This window comes from Rhagoletis zephyria, unplaced genomic scaffold (assembly GCF_001687245.7).
Source record: "Rhagoletis zephyria isolate East Lansing unplaced genomic scaffold, Rhagoletis_zephyria_1.1 Rzeph_scaffold_00645, whole genome shotgun sequence".
Taxonomy (NCBI): Eukaryota; Metazoa; Arthropoda; class Insecta; order Diptera; family Tephritidae; genus Rhagoletis; species Rhagoletis zephyria.
The window spans coordinates 31,154-48,933 of NW_016157729.1; positions in this window are offsets into that span (position 1 = coordinate 31,154).

The window sequence follows — 17,780 nt, forward strand, 5'->3', positions numbered from 1 at the left end:
TATTTTGACTTCAGCGCCAATTCAGGGTGAATTTGTTGGAAATCTATGACTTATTATGTTTCAACTACATACGCCAAATTCGAACCAAATCGGACCATAAATACGGTTTTTCGAAATACATATCTCAACCTTGGCGCCACCTAGGAAGACCATTTTACGCAAACATGATTCTACTTACATAGCCAGTATATATTAAAAAGCAGACAAATCGGCCCGTAAAGTCTTATGACTTTTATTTTTTTTTGTCGTGGTGGACTTCCGATGGAAACACCCATATTTGTGTACATATGTATGCAAGAATAATAAATAATATAAAAAACTTCTTAATATACCACGCTTCTATAAATGGACTAAACAGTAGAAAAAATATTTCGCTGTCCCATAAAATTAATTTTGATAACTTTTGATTTTGAAATTTTGGAAAAATCACTCAGCCTTATCATGAGTTTCATTTTCCCCGAACCGGTTCACTTTTCACTTTTGGTTTCCAGGTTATATTATGGACGGATGACAAATTTTCGGGTGAATTTTTTTCAGGCGAAATTCAGGATAAGGCAGATTATAAACAATTTATGAGATTGAAAATGAAAAAAGTGGGGCGCATGTAATAGACTTGAATTGATATGAAAAGTACCTAATATACATATATATGTACATACATATGCATGTGGGTATATGGATATCGATCGCTTAAAATCGATGTCAAATATTGTCAATTAAATGTAATGGTTGGTATTGCACGTTTCCTCCACGTTTTTCATTTTCATTTCCATTCTCACGAATTGTTTTTAATGGCTTTTGCTAAAATTTCAAAATCAAAAGTTATCAAAATTAATTCTATGGGACAGCGAAATATTATTTTCAACTTTTTAATCAATTTATAGAAGCGTGGTATATTAAAAAGTTTTTATTTTATTTATTTTTCTATGTAAATCAAAAATTCTTGCATATGTACATAAATATATATGTACATCTCTATATATAAAAATAAATTGCTCCTCGTGTGTTATCGGATAACTCAAGAACGGCTCAACGGATTTGCTTCGTTTATATTTCATTTCGCGTCTTTTTGTCTGTAGAAGGTTTGTAAAGAGAAAATTGGGAAAATGGTGCTTTCAGATATCTGCAATGCTATTTCACTGAGAATCTATAAAAAACCTAGTTCAGAAAGAAATTTCGGTAGCGTTGCCACCATTCGAAAAAACATTTTATTTGTAAAAATGGATTGTTTTCGTGTTTTATCGCATAACTCAAGAACGGCTCAAGGGATTTGCTTCGCTTTGTCTCATTTTGTGTCTTTCTGTCTGCAGAATGAAAGTAAAGAAAAAANAATTTTATTTGTAAAAATGGATTGTTTTCGTGTTTTATCGCATAACTCAAGAACGGCTCAAGGGATTTGCTTCGCGTTTGTCTCATTTTGTGTCTTTCTGTCTGCAGAATGAAAGTAAAGAAAAAATTGGAAAACTGGTGTTGCCACATATTTCAAATATCAAAAAAAAAAATTAAATTTACATAAGCCGCAATAATGTACTTTACTAAGAATGTATAAAGAAATTTAATACAAAAAAATTTGAATAGGGTCGTCACCACTCGAAAAAAATCTTTACATATAAAAATGAATTGCTGTTCGGGTGTTATCAAGCAAAGAGCATCATCCTGCTCTCCAGCAGTGATCAATGTGGACAACAACGCAGCTGCCGATACTAATACTTCGACGGCAACAAACAAAGAAGAAGAAAAACAAGCAAAAAATGCTACTGTTCAGACTGGGTTAGATAGCGCACACCCGAAAAAAATGGAAAACAAAGCCCAAAAAATAAAATTTTAATAGTAGTCACTTCAGGTCCTTCTACATCGGTGGAGAATAATCGTTTTAGTATTCTCGCTGATATGAATAATGATTCTAACCAAAAGGTTGTTAAGAAATACAAGCCTCCAGCTATTTATCTACGAGAACAAAGTTCTAATGCTCTGGTAGATACTCTCTTAAAACTAGTAGGGAAAAATAATTTTCATGTGGTTCCTATTAAAAAGGGTAATATACACGAAGTGAAAATACAGGCTCAAAACGAAGATATTTTTCGTAAAATTACCAATGAGTTTGATAAGTGTAATAAATCTTATTACACCTATCAACTTAAAAGTAGTCGAGGACTAGAAGTTGTCATAAAAGGCATCAAGTCCAGTGTGAACTCACCAGAGATAGAAAATGCTCTTAGGAAAGAAGGTGTAAGGTGCGCAATGTTTTCAACATCAAAAACAAAAAAAACCCCTCAACCGATGTTCAAAATAGAGCTAGAACCTGACTTTCATAATTTGAAGAAAGGGGAAGTGCATCAAATATATCAATTGCGATATCTTCTACACCGTAAAATCTCCGTGGAAGAACCCCATAAGCGTAGAGGCCCTGTTCAATGTCATAACTGCCAGGAATTTGGTCACACACATCGCTACTGCACCTTACCTGGTGTCTGTGTTATCTGTGGGGATCTACACACTTCTTAAGAATGTGTGAAACCAAAAATGGACCCAAAATCCAAAAAGTGCAGTAACTGCGGTGGAAATCACACTGCTAACTATAGAGGTTGTCCAGTTTATATCTAAATGAAAGAGAAAACAATTCCCAAAAATATTCCTATTAGGCATAACCCTATATCAGAACGCGCTAAGCCAATGTCTGCGCCAATGACTGTTAATAACTTTACTTCATTACTTCATATGCACAAATGCTCAAAAATACTCCTCCGACATAATATCTTTTTGATCAGAATAGTAGTAACCTAGAAGCTACTATAAACAACTTTATGAAAGTTATGCAGGAGCAAATGATGGCAATGCAAAGCATGGTACAAGATTTGATTAAAAATCAAAATCTATTACTTCAAAGCATTTTAGCTAAACCATGAATAATGCCAAATTTGTTTTTGGAATGCGAACGGGATAACCCAGCATAAAAACGAACTATAAATTTTCCTAGAGCGATATCATGTAGACGTTTTGCTTGTATCTGAAACCCACCTTACGCAATATAATAACTTTCAAATTAATGGGTACAAATTCTATGATACTGAGCATCCACAAGGTAAAGCCCGAGGTGGAACAGCTATTCTCATTCGTAACAGGATAAAGCACTATGAATCAAGGCTTAAACAGACGGCAGCGTTGATCCGGATTAAATCGGACTTAATCCGGATCAACTGCGGTTAATTTCCGAGTTGATCCGGATCAATGCTGCCGTCTGTTTATGCTTTTAGAATCGCAAGGTGATGAGTTCATTCCTAACACTGTAATACACATTGATGACCACATAGGTGGCCTTACTGTATCTGCTATATACTGCCCTCCTCGTCATAACATAACAGAAAAACAATTTAATGACTTTTTCCTAAAGTTTGGCAGTAAGTTTATTGTAGCAGGAGATTACAATGCCAAACACACATTCTGGGGATCTAGATTGATTACAACAAAGAGTAGAAATCTATATAAAGTAATCCAGAACAGAGGGTTTGACGTCTTGTCTACTGGTAAGCCAACTTATTGGCCATCTGACCCCCCAAAAATACCCAATCTTATTGACTTTGGTGTAACAAAGGGTATTGCGCGACACCGAGTTAACACTGAAGCATTATTTGATCTCTCTTCAGATCATTCACTCTTCCTCATAACATTATCAACTTGCATTAATTATGAAGAAAAACAAAGAAATCTTACAAATAAGCACACAAACTGGTTAAAATACAAAAAGTATGTCAGTTCGCACATTGACCCGCAAAATCCTATTCGGACCAAGAATTATATCGACAGGGCAGCTGAAAATCTCACAGATATAATAGCTAAGGCCGCAGAAATTGCAAAACCAAATCCTTCTATTAAACATCGCAGTTCTTACTGCCCTGGCCTGCACACCTCAAACATTCTTAACTCAATAAGTAAAAAGCGCAAATTAAGAAGGGAATGGCAAAGAATTCGCTCTCCTAAGCTTAAACATTGTATTTTGTTGCAGGCGGAAGAAGAAAGAAGTACGCAGTCGATTCAGTTTTTTAATTTTATTGTGTACCCTTATAGACCGCGAAATTTCGTATAATAAAAACTCAATTTGTTTGTTTGTTGTAAATTGCACTTTAATTGTTTTTTACCGATGCATTTCGGTTGACAACTGAGCAACCATCATCAGCAGATATGGGCACTACCACAAACAAGCGTGAGCTAAAAGTGAGAATGTGTGCCTAATTCATTTTGCATGCTGTCGTGTTCTCATCGCTGCGCTCTCGCTTGTATACGTACACGCGACGCTTACGCTCTTTTAGCACCTGCTAACTCTCTGCCCATGCCTGATCATCAGCCAGCGTCAAATGAACACTAATCAAGACGACAAAAGTAGACTGGGCAATAGAAACATAATAGATGCTTACAATTATACATACATACATACATACATGTCCAAACAATTATATGGGTGAAAGAGCAAGTGACATTAGAATTGTAAACAAAGCGAGACAGTTGGAAGTTCTGTATAAACATATAAACAAACATTTAGTTTTTGATACAATTAAATAGAGGAGATTCAATTGCACCGGGTTCTAGATTCATTAATTTATTATTAATAGCGCTGAAAAGGGATTTATGGGCATCTAGTTTAGCTGGAGTTTTAACGTGTTTAATTAAACGAACGTTTTCTTCCATGGATATTGTGTTGTGTGGGCGAGAATTGTTTAGGTCAAATGCATGCGCGGCGATTGTCTTGCCCATCTTTTTCAGCCGTACAGCACGCAGGTGTTCCTCGATTCGAGCACGCAGCGCCCTCCTTGTTTGTCCAATGTATTTACAGCCGCAATGCGAACAAGTTACTTCGTATACTTTGATCTTCTATCGGCAACTTGTCTTTCGTTGAACCAAGCGCGAATCTTAGTTTATTGTTGTTTGTGTATACGATTTGCAAATTAGATTTTTCGAAGGTGTGTTTCAATGTGTTGGTGATGGCAGGAGCATAAGGTAAGGAAACGCCATGTAATTGGGATGATAGTGCGATGTTATTTTGTGAGAAGAGTGTGCTTTCTTTGTTGCGTCTTATTCTGTTCGAGTGTTTGATTATCAGCTGATCGATGAGTGAAGTATTGAAACCATTTATGTCTGCTATGTGTTTTATTTGCTGATATTCTCTCATATAGTTGTCTGTAGACAGTGCCAAAGAGCATTGAATTAAATGAAGCAATTTTTTGTTGGTATGTACAAAATGAATCGCTAGTTATATATCGGTCTGTTGATGTTGGTTTCCGATAAACACCGAATTCAATTCTCTTCCCTTGCCGCTTAATTAGTACATCAAGGAAAGGAAGAGAATGTGTTGTTTTGTCTTCTTTTTCAAAAGTAAAACTAATACTCGGATAACGACTGTTTAAATTTTCCAGTATTTGATCGATGTCGGATATTTTTACAATAGCAAAAGTATCATCGACATATCGATGCCAAATATGGGGCAAAACAGTTGCGATTCAAAATTGCACATGAACGCTTCTGCTACGTATGGTGACAGACTGTTGTTATTGTAGTAAACGTCCGGGATTGGAAGAAGTTGTGTTTCATGCTGCTGTTAATCGCTATAATGTATGCATTGAATTTATCCTCAGGTAAATTAAATTTAATAGGTGTTCCTTGATCGCCTTAATAGCGATGTCGATTGGCATCGACGGGAAAAGCGCCTCAACGTCAAAAGAAATCATTTCATCATTCTCAATTTCAATGCCGCGTAATTTGTCCACAAAATCAAATGTGTGCAGTGGATCCTTCAGTCCTTGTCCGCTTCGAAACCGAACACTGAAGTATGCGAAGAGGCCCGTTCTTCGAGAAGAACCATTACGTACTCAGAACGGAAGCTGTGCAAGGAGTGATGAGGATAAAGCAAACGCCTGTCATCTTTCACATGTCTTTAGACCCAATGAAGGCTCTCATTCTTCCAATATTTCAATACCCCCCAGTAGCCTTACGCCAAATCCGCTTCGGGTTAAAAAGAAAGATTTAATTAACACCATTGCTCATGATATTAAGAATAAAGCGCCTGGTTACGATAGGATTACAGGTGAAATGATAAAGGAGCTTCCACAAACTACATTTTTTGTTACATATTTTTAATAACATGCTTAAGTTGGGGCACTTCCCCGACTTATGGAAACTTTCGGAAATAATTATGGTGCCAAAGCCAGGCAAATATCCGACGGTAGTAAGTTCATATCGGCCGATTAGCTTGATTTCTGTATCTGTATTTGAAAAACTTCTATTGAAAAACATACACCTTCATTAACAAGTAACCAAATAATACCACCACATCAGTTTGGTTTTCGCGAAAAACATGGCACTGTAGAACAAGTTCATAGAATTGTTTCTTGTATTAGAAAAGCCTTCGAAGGGAAGCAATACTGCACCGGTGTATTTCTGGGCATCTCTCAAGCTTTTCACAAAGTCTGGCATGATGGCCTTATATACAGCGTGGCGACGAATAACTGTTACCCAGGTTTTTTTGAGAAATAAAATGGTCCTTTATAGATTTTGCGAAAAAAGTAGTTTATTGTTAATTTTCCACAGATTTTACAATAGTTGTATTAGTTAGTTTTTAAATTTTAATTCTTATCTACATTTGCCAGCAGTGTAAAATTTGAGAGAAAAGTTAATTTGGCACGCAGGTCTTTTTCAGGTGTATTTTTTCTTAGGCTTTGTATAAAAAAAGTACAAAAAAGAAAAAAACTGTATAAGGTTGGTCGAATGAATTGCCGTCCTAGTCACCAGTTCCGAGTCTATTCGATTTTTGAGTATGGGGCCTTCTGTTGGACAGAAGGGGGAGTATAAGGGACTCAAAATGGGGAAAATTAGCGTATGGTTACAGAAGATATGGAATAAATTAACTGACGAGGACCTGCGTGCCAAATGAACTTTTCTCTCAAAGATTACACTGCTGGCAAATGTAAATAAGGATTAAAATTTAAAAACTAATTATTACAACTAAAGTAAAATCTGTGGAAAATTAACAATAAAGTACTTTTTTCGCAAAATCTATAAAGGACTCTTTTATTTCTCAAAAAAAACTTGGGTAACAGTTATTCGTCGCCACGCTGTACAAACTAAAGGTTTCACTCCCTGCAAATACGCATGCAATTATGGAAAGTTTTCTGCTGGGGAGAAACTTCAGAGTAAGGCAGAATTCCTTTAGAACGGAAAGTCACCCAATATATGCAGGTGTCCCTCAAGGCAGTGTTCTACGACCCATATTGTACGTAATATACATTCGTGATTTGCCAACTGATGATAGTCTATCCTAAGAAATAGTGCAGACCCTAAAGAGGCTTCTTACAAGCTGCAAGAATATTTGCAAAAGTTAGAGCTATGGCTAGGTTCTTGGATGATAAAGGTTAACGAAAGCAAGTGTGTTCAGACAACATTTACTTTGAAGAAAGAAACTTGCCCACCACTATAACAACAAGGCTATACCACAAAAAGATAGTGTCAAATTCCTTGGGATGACACTAGATAGAAGACTCACCTGGAAAAAGCATAAAAAAACTAAATTTCTCAAGCGATGGGTCAATGGGTTATAGGACACAAATCTAAATTAAGTCTAGATAACAAGATTTTGCTTTTTAATATGATGGTTAAACCATGTTGGGCATATGGAATCGGGCTTTGGAGCACAGCGTGCAATTCCATTTTGAACAGACTTCAAAGACTGCAGTCAAAAATTTTAAGCGCCATATGCGGGGCACCGTGGTACATAAAAAATACGAATATCCACAAAGATCTTAATATAAATACGGTGCATGAGGACATAAGAGTGGTAAGCACCAGTTACTCAGCACGGTTAATGAACCATCCAAATCGACTAGCGAGAGACCTTCTTAGCCCGAGATATGCAAGAAGACTAAAAAGAAAGGATTTCTCCGATATTGTCAAATGATGCGCAATATAATAAATTTTGATATCCCCAAAATATCAATTTCGGCTCTGGAACTCGTCCTTTCAGACCGACTACCCAACACCAGTGTCAGTGCGGCTCGGAAACTTGTCCTTTCCGACCGAACACAGCCTACTGGATTGTAATTACTTAAATATAGAGAAGCGAAGGCGCTGCGTGGAAACTAGTCCTCTCACCGTGCTGTGAAACTTCAGATCATTGGAGAATTTCAAGAACCTCTTCACAAACATACACTTTCGTTAGGTTATTAAAGACGACAATGGAAATATGCCTTCTGACAACTACCAAACCGTAATATTAGCAGATAAATGTATCACTGGAAATCGTGAACGTGAATTGTTGGTGAAAATGTTGGACCAAAATATTTCAGTAAAAAAAAATTAATTTTGGGCTGGATGAAGTTCGACGGGTCTGCTAGTATGTTATATATGTACATATTAGGGTGATCCAAAAATACAAAGGAAAGTCACCTTTTTTAATTTTTCCTGCTGGCACCCCCCAGAACTGAAGAATATCAAAAGCAAGGAGACACGTATTTTGTTATTTTGAAATCGGTTAATATTTACCCATGCCGGTGGGGCTTTGAAGTTTTCCATGTATTTTACATTAAAAAAAATACATATTTTTATACATACATATTTATAAATACATAATTAACAAAATAAATTTTTTGTAGAATTGCTATAAAATCGTTAAAAATAAATACTTTTTAATCGAGTAATACTATTTCCCTTCAGAAGTTAAAAAATTGTAATAAGTGTGTTTTACTAACTTATAATCCTATCTGTTATATACAAAAATTTGTTATTTTATGTTTTCATAACCACATCACGTATGAACAGCTCAATGGATATGTTTATTTTTTTTTTTTATCCCAACGGGACTGAAAGTTAGCTGCTTCCCAAAGGAGCAAGTACGGAGCAGTATAAAATAAAAAATAAATTTTTAAATTTCTAACAATGCTCAGAAATAAATATCATGAGTAGTAATATAAAATATTTTCTTTTGAAAAAAAAAGAAAAAAAAAACTTGTGCATAAGTACACTTAATAAAACCATCAAATGGTCTACAAAAACGCCATTCTTTTATTAAAACAAAAATATAATATAAAAATTAAAATTTTCATGCATCGGTTTTTAAAGGCTTTAGTTGAAGCGCTCACCAAGGGCTTCTTTGGGAGCAGCAACGGAGCGCTTCTTTCTAATGACACACAATGGGCCGTATGAATAAAAACTAAGCAATTGCTTTTTCTTAAAATTTCATACCTTTTACTTCTATTTTGTTTGAATAAATTGAGTAAAAGACCTGAAATTTTAAGAAAAAGCAATTGCTTATTTTTATTCTACGGCCCAATGTTACCATACAATGAAGTATGAAATTAGGAAGGGAGCGCTTACTGCTGAATATGGAGCGCTGCAATAGAACTAATGGAGCGCTTCTGGCCCCGTTGGGATTCTACTCGATTATTTCTGTGAGTATGTGGTGAAAAATTTTTAAAAAAGTGTTGTCAGATATTTGAAAATTTAAAGTTATTTAAAGGCTCAATAAAATAATTAAGTTTCTTCATAAAAGCTAAAAGCGTTTGAAGAGATTTAAAAACATTTTCGTACGGAGTTGTTACCTTTCTAAGAGATGCTACGGTTATTAATATATTAAGCTTATTTACGGGTAACAAATGGAAGGTTTATGCACTCCCAGCAAGAGTTTTTGAAAACACGTACTTTAATTCACATATGCGGTTTTTCAAACCCTTTTTCGCTGTAGCGATTTTGCTTTTTTGGGAGTTTTTACTACTTTTTTTCAGTGTGTAATGCCGAATTTCCTCTAGACCATGATACAAAAACGAAGGTAGTTTCATTGTCACTTTTCGGGCGCCATATTAACTACCTGACAATTAAGCAGATTGTGACATTTCGTGCTGCCATACCTAGTCCTCAATAATCATTTATTTATTTAAAAAAGAAAAAATAAAAAAAAATAAAAGGAAATTTGTCTTCGATATGCGCAATAACGCAAATTGAAATTCATNTACGGCCCAATGTTACCATACAATGAAGTATGAAATTAGGAAGGGAGCGCTTACTGCTGAATATGGAGCGCTGCAATAGAACTAATGGAGCGCTTCTGGCCCCGTTGGGATTCTACTCGATTATTTCTGTGAGTATGTGGTGAAAAATTTTTAAAAAAGTGTTGTCAGATATTTGAAAATTTAAAGTTATTTAAAGGCTCAATAAAATAATTAAGTTTCTTCATAAAAGCTAAAAGCGTTTGAAGAGATTTAAAAACATTTTCGTACGGAGTTGTTACCTTTCTAAGAGATGCTACGGTTATTAATATATTAAGCTTATTTACGGGTAACAAATGGAAGGTTTATGCACTCCCAGCAAGAGTTTTTGAAAACACGTACTTTAATTCACATATGCGGTTTTTCAAACCCTTTTTCGCTGTAGCGATTTTGCTTTTTTGGGAGTTTTTACTACTTTTTTTCAGTGTGTAATGCCGAATTTCCTCTAGACCATGATACAAAAACGAAGGTAGTTTCATTGTCACTTTTCGGGCGCCATATTAACTACCTGACAATTAAGCAGATTGTGACATTTCGTGCTGCCATACCTAGTCCTCAATAATCATTTATTTATTTAAAAAAGAAAAAATAAAAAAAAATAAAAGGAAATTTGTCTTCGATATGCGCAATAACGCAAATTGAAATTCATGATATGATAAATATTATAGTTATGAATGATAGGAGGTACTGCCGATTGAAGTGGCACTCAAAATCTGGAAGTAAGTAGTGCGTTAAGTGCAGCTTGGCCGTCATGTATACTCCTTGCGCTCCACCTATTTTCCACCACGTAGTCCATATCCTTGAGGATTGCAAACACCTCAGCCTGGAAGACCGAAGCATACTTGCCAAGAGAAAAGTTAATTTATCCCCATTAACTCCGATAAAGACCTCAGATCCTGACCCAATCAGTTTTGGAGCCATAAGTGAATATTCGATTATGTGTGATTTTTTTAAGGTTTTCCTCAGTATAGATTTGGAAAATTTTCCTCTCAGAGTCAGTTAATGTTTTATTTATGGCATTTAATGAAGATTAAACTTGCGTTTAGAAAAACCTTAACTTAACTTTTTAGTGATTGATTTTCACAATCTATGTTTATATTTTCCTATGGCATTTATAAAAATAGAGGAAAAGGAATCTAATTTCGAAGAACGCAGTGAGATTACACATCTCACCGGACGCCCTTGATCGTAGCTGCATGGGTGACGATGAGGTGGAATCATCCAACTGCCCGGGTGTGGTCTCCGGGTCTAACGTCAGCCGCCTACGTATTTCGTTCTCGGCACGCAATGATTCTCGCTTTAAAATTGCAATTATTCTTCGCAGTAGTATCACAAAGGACCAATGCCTGCGGTCTAAGTGATTCCCTTGACCTGGGAAGCAAAAATGCTCTCCTAGCTCGATGTTGATAGCACAGCGGAATAAGAAATTTGAGTTCTTTCCTATTTTGGATCAGCTTCAGCAGGTCCTTGAATTATGTCAATGGTGATTACTGACCACTAATACTGCTTCTACCACGTCTTCAGTTACAAAGTAAAATCAAAAAGGTGTTTGGCTACACACAATCAATTTAATTTCTCTTTTTGGAAACGAAAAAAATTCGTATAAATTTGATTAAAAATTGACAGAAAAATGTAAGTGATGCCATTAAAAAAGGGGAAAATGCTTATAGTTTTCATTTACTAATAATCGCTCAATTTTTGACTCTGAGAAGAATCGTCTATTAACATATTTAACGATCATTAGTAAATTGTTAATTAAGATTATTTAATAACTGTTTCTGAGTGCGGCTGTAAGTAACTTTAAAAAATATTGTATTAAATAATCTGTGCGTATGTATATAAAAAAATTTAATTTGATTTAATTACTGCCCTAATATAATATTCACATATTTATATATATATATATATTTTTAACTTTTTATTTTTATTTATTGAATTTGCCCTGCCTAAGAGCCTAACAATAAGTTTTCGAATCTTAGGGCCATTTTCACCAACTCTGATTAACACTAATCGCCAGTTAAACATCGTTACCGACGGTACTGACTCCATCCATTTAGCATTGGGTCGGTAACGTCGGTAACAATGTTTAACTGGGGATAAGTGTTAACCAGAGATGGTGAAAACGGCCCTAAATCTATTCACTTAATTTACATTCCCTAGTTGGGATGAGTATTTTCTTAACTGGCCCTAAGAAAAGATTACGGGTAGGCTGGTAACATTCCTACGTAGTCTTGAGGTCCTGTTGGCACGCAATAAAGATCTTGCTAAATGATTTGGGTGCAATAAAAGCTTCGATACATATTTCGTCTTCCGTTGTTCTATTTCGGTTCGTACCTCTGGTATTCTCAAGTTGCGGTGAATGTTCTCATTTCGGATATACCAAAGTGCTCCGGTGATTGTTCGAAGGATTTTAGATTGCACACGACGAAGGATTTCGATGTTGCTGCTGCTGGCGTTTCCCCATAACTCACATCCCTAGGTCCATATCGGTTCTAAAACTGTATTGTAAAAAAACACTTTATACTCCAGACTCAGGGGTGAGCGAGAGTTAATAAGCCAGTGGAGAGAATTAGCCTTCAGCTTGAGATGAGTCCTTTTAGCCACTATGTGGTTTCGCCAAGTAAGTCGCCTGTCCAGATGGACCCCTAGGTAAGTGACATGATTGCTTTGTGGTATTTGTACGTTGTTCAATGTCAAGGACGGACAGATACTCTTATTCAGTGTAAATTTAACTTGCTTACATTTTTGCTCGTTAACCTTTATTCGCCAGTTTGCGAGCCAATTGTCGCAGTTGCTTGTAGAGGACACTTGGAGCGACTGATTATGGTAGTGACATCGGCAAAAGTGGACATTATCAGGCGGTCGTTTGTAGGAATATCCGCGGTGTATAAGACATACAGCATAGGGCCAAGGACACTGCCTTGTGGCACTCCAGCTTCGATTGCATGGGCTTCAGAGATGGAGGTGTTACATCGAACTGCAAACTTTCGATTATAAATTTATGACTTAAGCAGTTTGTGTGTACTTTGTGGAAGTAGCATCTGTATTTTATACATAAGACCGTCTAGCCAGACGCGATCAAATGCTTGGGCGACGTCAAGGAATATTGCAGCGCAATATTCCCTCTTTTAAAACGCTGTTCGGATTTCGATTGTTATGTGATTTACTTGCTCGATTGTTCCATGTTCTTCCCTGAAGCCAAATTGGTGAAGTGGTATTATGTTTCGGGCTCGCAGATGTGGGGAGATGCGCAGCATAAGAAGTTTTTCGAATAATTTCGACTTACACGGTAGCACGCTGATGGGCCTATAGGAAGATGGCTGCGTTTTGTCCTTTCCTGGCTTTGGTATCATCACAATAGTCGACTTTTTCCATTAGTGAGGGAAATGGCAATGTTTTGTGATTGCGTTAAATAGCAAACAGATGCAGAGTACAGCACAATTTGGTAGCTCAATAATCATTTTTGGGGTCTTATTTGGTTGCAGTTGATCCTTAATTACTTTTGAAATTTCTTCAGGCACAAATTTCAGCGGCTCACATTTTGACATATTGGGTACGGGTGGTAGTTGAAAATCATTAGTTGCGGGGTTTGGCATAAAAACATTTTTTAGATGAGCAGCAAAGGCGTTTGCTTTTTCTGCGACACTCCGAGCCCATTTGCCATTATGGTCCCGAGCTGGCATTTCAGTCTCTATTGGCGCATTTAGATTTTAGTGTACTTTCCATAAAGAGTGCTTTGTGCTAGTCGGTGAGAGCTTTTGGATGTACCGGTACTGTGCGTACTGTTCCTCGTTCTTGAGGGCTCTCGTCAGTGCATGTGTGGCCGCCTTGAGCAGTTGTTTTGATGCTGGGGATCTATGAGTCTGCCACATCCGTCGTAGGCGTCGTTTTTCCAATACAAGCATTTCAATTTTCCTATTGGTTTAATTATATTTTTTATCTTGCACATAACCTTTCTGGTGTGGAAACGCTAGCGGCTGCTCTAAGTGTAGATTCAAGAGCGGCTATGGAGTTTTCAATATCGGTCGGCGTATCTTAAGTCTATAAGCGCACTGATATATTTTTTATACTTTAACCAATTTGTAGCCTTTGTCGTGAGCATATAGAGTGACTCTTTTTCTTGCGGCTGATGCCACAAGGTGAAAAATACAGGTGAGTGGTCTGATGAGAGATCTGCAACTGATTCTGTACTAATAAGGCCGCGAGGAATTTTCCTTGTCACCGCAAAGTCAATCAAATCTGGCAACTTTTGCGGGTCTGCGGGCCAATATGTAGGCTTTCCAGGAGAAGCGTTGTTTCTTCTACATATAAGCGCGTTGTATAATTGCCTGCCTTTAGGGTTAGACAAGCGTGAGCCCCAGTGAGGGTGCTTCGCATTATAATCACCTGCAGCAAGGAAGCGCTCTCAGCGAACTGAAGAAATCCATAAACTTTTTTTCTATTATAGTGAAACGTGGGGACAATAAACCGCGGACAGCGTAATATTGCCTTGCTTTGTTTGTACGCCTATTGATGTTGCTTGCAGATGATTCTCGGCAACTCCAGTCAAATGATAGTGTTTAATCCGGTTGCTGACTAAAATACCAGTTCCGCCATGTGCTTTTCCATCTGGATGATTGGTGCAATAAAGGGTATATCCCGAAATGTCAAAATTATATCTATTAGTTAGGTGTGTTTCAGCAAGGAGCATTATGTAAATTTACTTGTCTTTAAGAAATTTTGACAGCTCTAGTTTGTGACGAGGAATGCCATTTGCATGCCAGAGGGCTATTTTAAGTGAGGTTATTATCTTGTTTGCTGAGTAGCAAGCAGTTTGAGCAGCGTATTTTGATTTCGCATGAGTTCTTGCATTGTGTTTTGCATGAAAGTCATGAAATTCAGCATGTTTTGTTGCATCGACGCTATCAAAGCTTCGATAATGGATTGTTTGCCGTATTGTGCATGGGGATGCTGTTCTTGCGGCGCAACTTGAGGTGCAGTGTTTGTAGGGGCAGGGTTTTCTAAGCCTGATTTTAAGGCACTTGCAAACGAGACGCCATTGACAGTGTTTGATAGAACTGTTGGCGACGTGGCTCTTTTGGCGAAGAAAACGTCAGGATTCGTTTGGGAGGGTACAAAGGCATTCGATATATTATGAGTACGTACGGAAGCCACGCGTTGGTTGATCCGGTTTTTTAACTCCTTATAGACTGGACAGCCTCTGTAGTTTGCTGTGTGATTTCCACCGCAGTTACAACATTTTTTTGCACACGGGTCTTCTTTGTTTGATGTGCAAGTGACAGAGACATGTAACTCTCCACAAGCTACGCACACTGAGCGAAGCGTGCCGTAAGACCTAGTATGACCATACTCCTGGCAGTTGGTGCATTGTACAGGGCCTTACACTCACTTATATTTATATATACATACAATATATTAACATATTTTCGTACATAATATATTGACATACATTCAAACGTTTTTATACATAAAAAGGCATCTGTTGTATAGTACACTCCGAGCACTCGCTCGTCGCTCCCTGCTAACGCGCTCATGAGAAACATTGGGCCGTATGCATAAAACCTTAGCAAATGCTTTTTCTTAAAATTTCAGAGCCTTTACTCGATTTGTTCAAATAAATTTAAGTGAAAGTTATGAAATTTTAAGAAAAACCAATTGTTTAGTTTTTATGCATACGGCCCATTATGTTCTATTGTTGCTGTAGCGGCTACTAAACGCCGCTCGAGTCGGCTCATCCATCAACGTTGTCGTCTGTTTCAGCTAAGAGGAGGCCCAGGAAGTGTGCGACTTCAACATCGTATGTCCATAGGGACAGGGCCGTTATAGCTGGGCGGGGTTTGGCGGCATGCAAAGAGCTGCCGTGAGTCATGTGGCGACTCTCCGCATGCCGTGCACTGGTTTGGCACATCCTCGCTTATTCTGCTCAGGTATCAGCTTTTCCTGCTGTAATAGCCAAAGCGAAGTTGGGCTATTGGTCCGGGTCTCCCGAGGCAGACAAAGTTTTGTCCCGTTCACGTCAGTTGGTTGCGTGCCCAGAACGGCGTTCACAAGTCGAGAGAATCCTCCCTCCGGCAGCAGAATATGAAAATAGGACGCTTAGAACTAAACAAAATGAAAAAAATATTCACTATTGCAAAAACTGGATGAGCTGCTCCGAAATCCGTGATGTCTTATAAATGGGGTTATGTCCTTATATCAAAAAACATTCATCTTGAACAATAAATAAAAAAAGATTTCCAACCTCATGAAGAATAAGCCGCTAAAGCGAATGGCGTACTTAGTTTTTTAATACAACCAACCAGAGTGTTACAAATACGTCCTAAAGTGACTATATGGTATTATTTTTTACGAATTTTCAAATTTATTTGTTAAGATTTTCCAGATAGTAGTAATTTTTCTAAAATTAAAATACCTAAGATTGTAGCTAATTTAATGTAGCTTTTAAAACAGTTAACAGATTTTGAATTGATTTATGTTTGAACTAGTAAATTAGGTTTAAGTAAAGCCATGTTGAGTACAATCAGGTCTGACATACTTTTCAATTTGTTGAAGTTTTTATCAATGTCGTTTGTATATGCTAAGTAGGGAAATACTTGCATGTGCGCCTTTACTATTTCAAAAAAATAAATAATCTCCGAAGATGCTAACCTGTAGCAGCAATGTCGAAGGGTAGGGGAAATGTTAATTTGGTGACAGGTAATAAGATCAACGGAAATAAGGTCAATTGACTTTATTTCGCACAATTACCTTTTTAAAAACGAAATAAAATCAATTGGCATTATTTCTCTTTCAAACATTAAGTTTGCTTAGCTTCGCACCGGCCCGCGTCAGCGCGCCACACCGCGCGCCACCACGTCACGCTACGCCCCGACCCCCCCTTCCCCGTCTCCCGACGTGCTGTAACGCAGGTAGATTTATTTTTTGTATACGTTGAAATAAAATTTTTATATATTTTAAACATCGAGGGCTTATATTCAATAATACCCTCTATCTGCACACTTGAGATTCTGATATAAAAATCCACCTAAGCTTTAACTGTCATCAGTGATATTAATGCTACCTTATATAACGACAGGTAATAAGTCCCAGATGGTTTCTAAAATCACAAATTAGTTTTTGTGCAAATTGCAGATAGAGGGTATTAATGAATTCAAGCCCTCGATATTTCACATTTTTATATTTGTAAGTTATTGGAAGCAGGGATGCCAACTTGGCTCAAACCGTGCCATTTGTTCCTATTTTACTTCAAATGACACTTAATTTTTCAATTTGGCACAAATGCCAAAATAGCACTTTTGTAAAAAAAATAACATTTCAATACATTTTTGTGAAATCCTTTGCGTGCACTTCTTTTTCTCAACTAAAATTTTCTAATTTATAAAGGCTATTCAACTGGTTTATCTTATTTTATCATTGCACTTTTGTTTTGAAAATGTGGCTTTATTTTATTGCTAAATGTGAATGATTAAAAGGAAAAGGAAAAGGAAAGAAAGGAAAAGGCACTTTTATTTTTCTATTTGGCACATTTTGGCACTTTTTTTATCCTCAATATGGCACCTCATAACTAAGGAGAGTTGGCAGCCCTGATTGGAAGATTTCTGCTGTGTTTTGAGGCAACAACTTGTCTGCAGTAAAAAAGCATATAATTTGTGTTTGAAAGGTGTGTGAAAACCAATCAATTAACTTATATGATCTCTGTTCCGATATTAAATAATCAATAATTGTTTATACCCGCATTTTAGCACATTGGCTCGT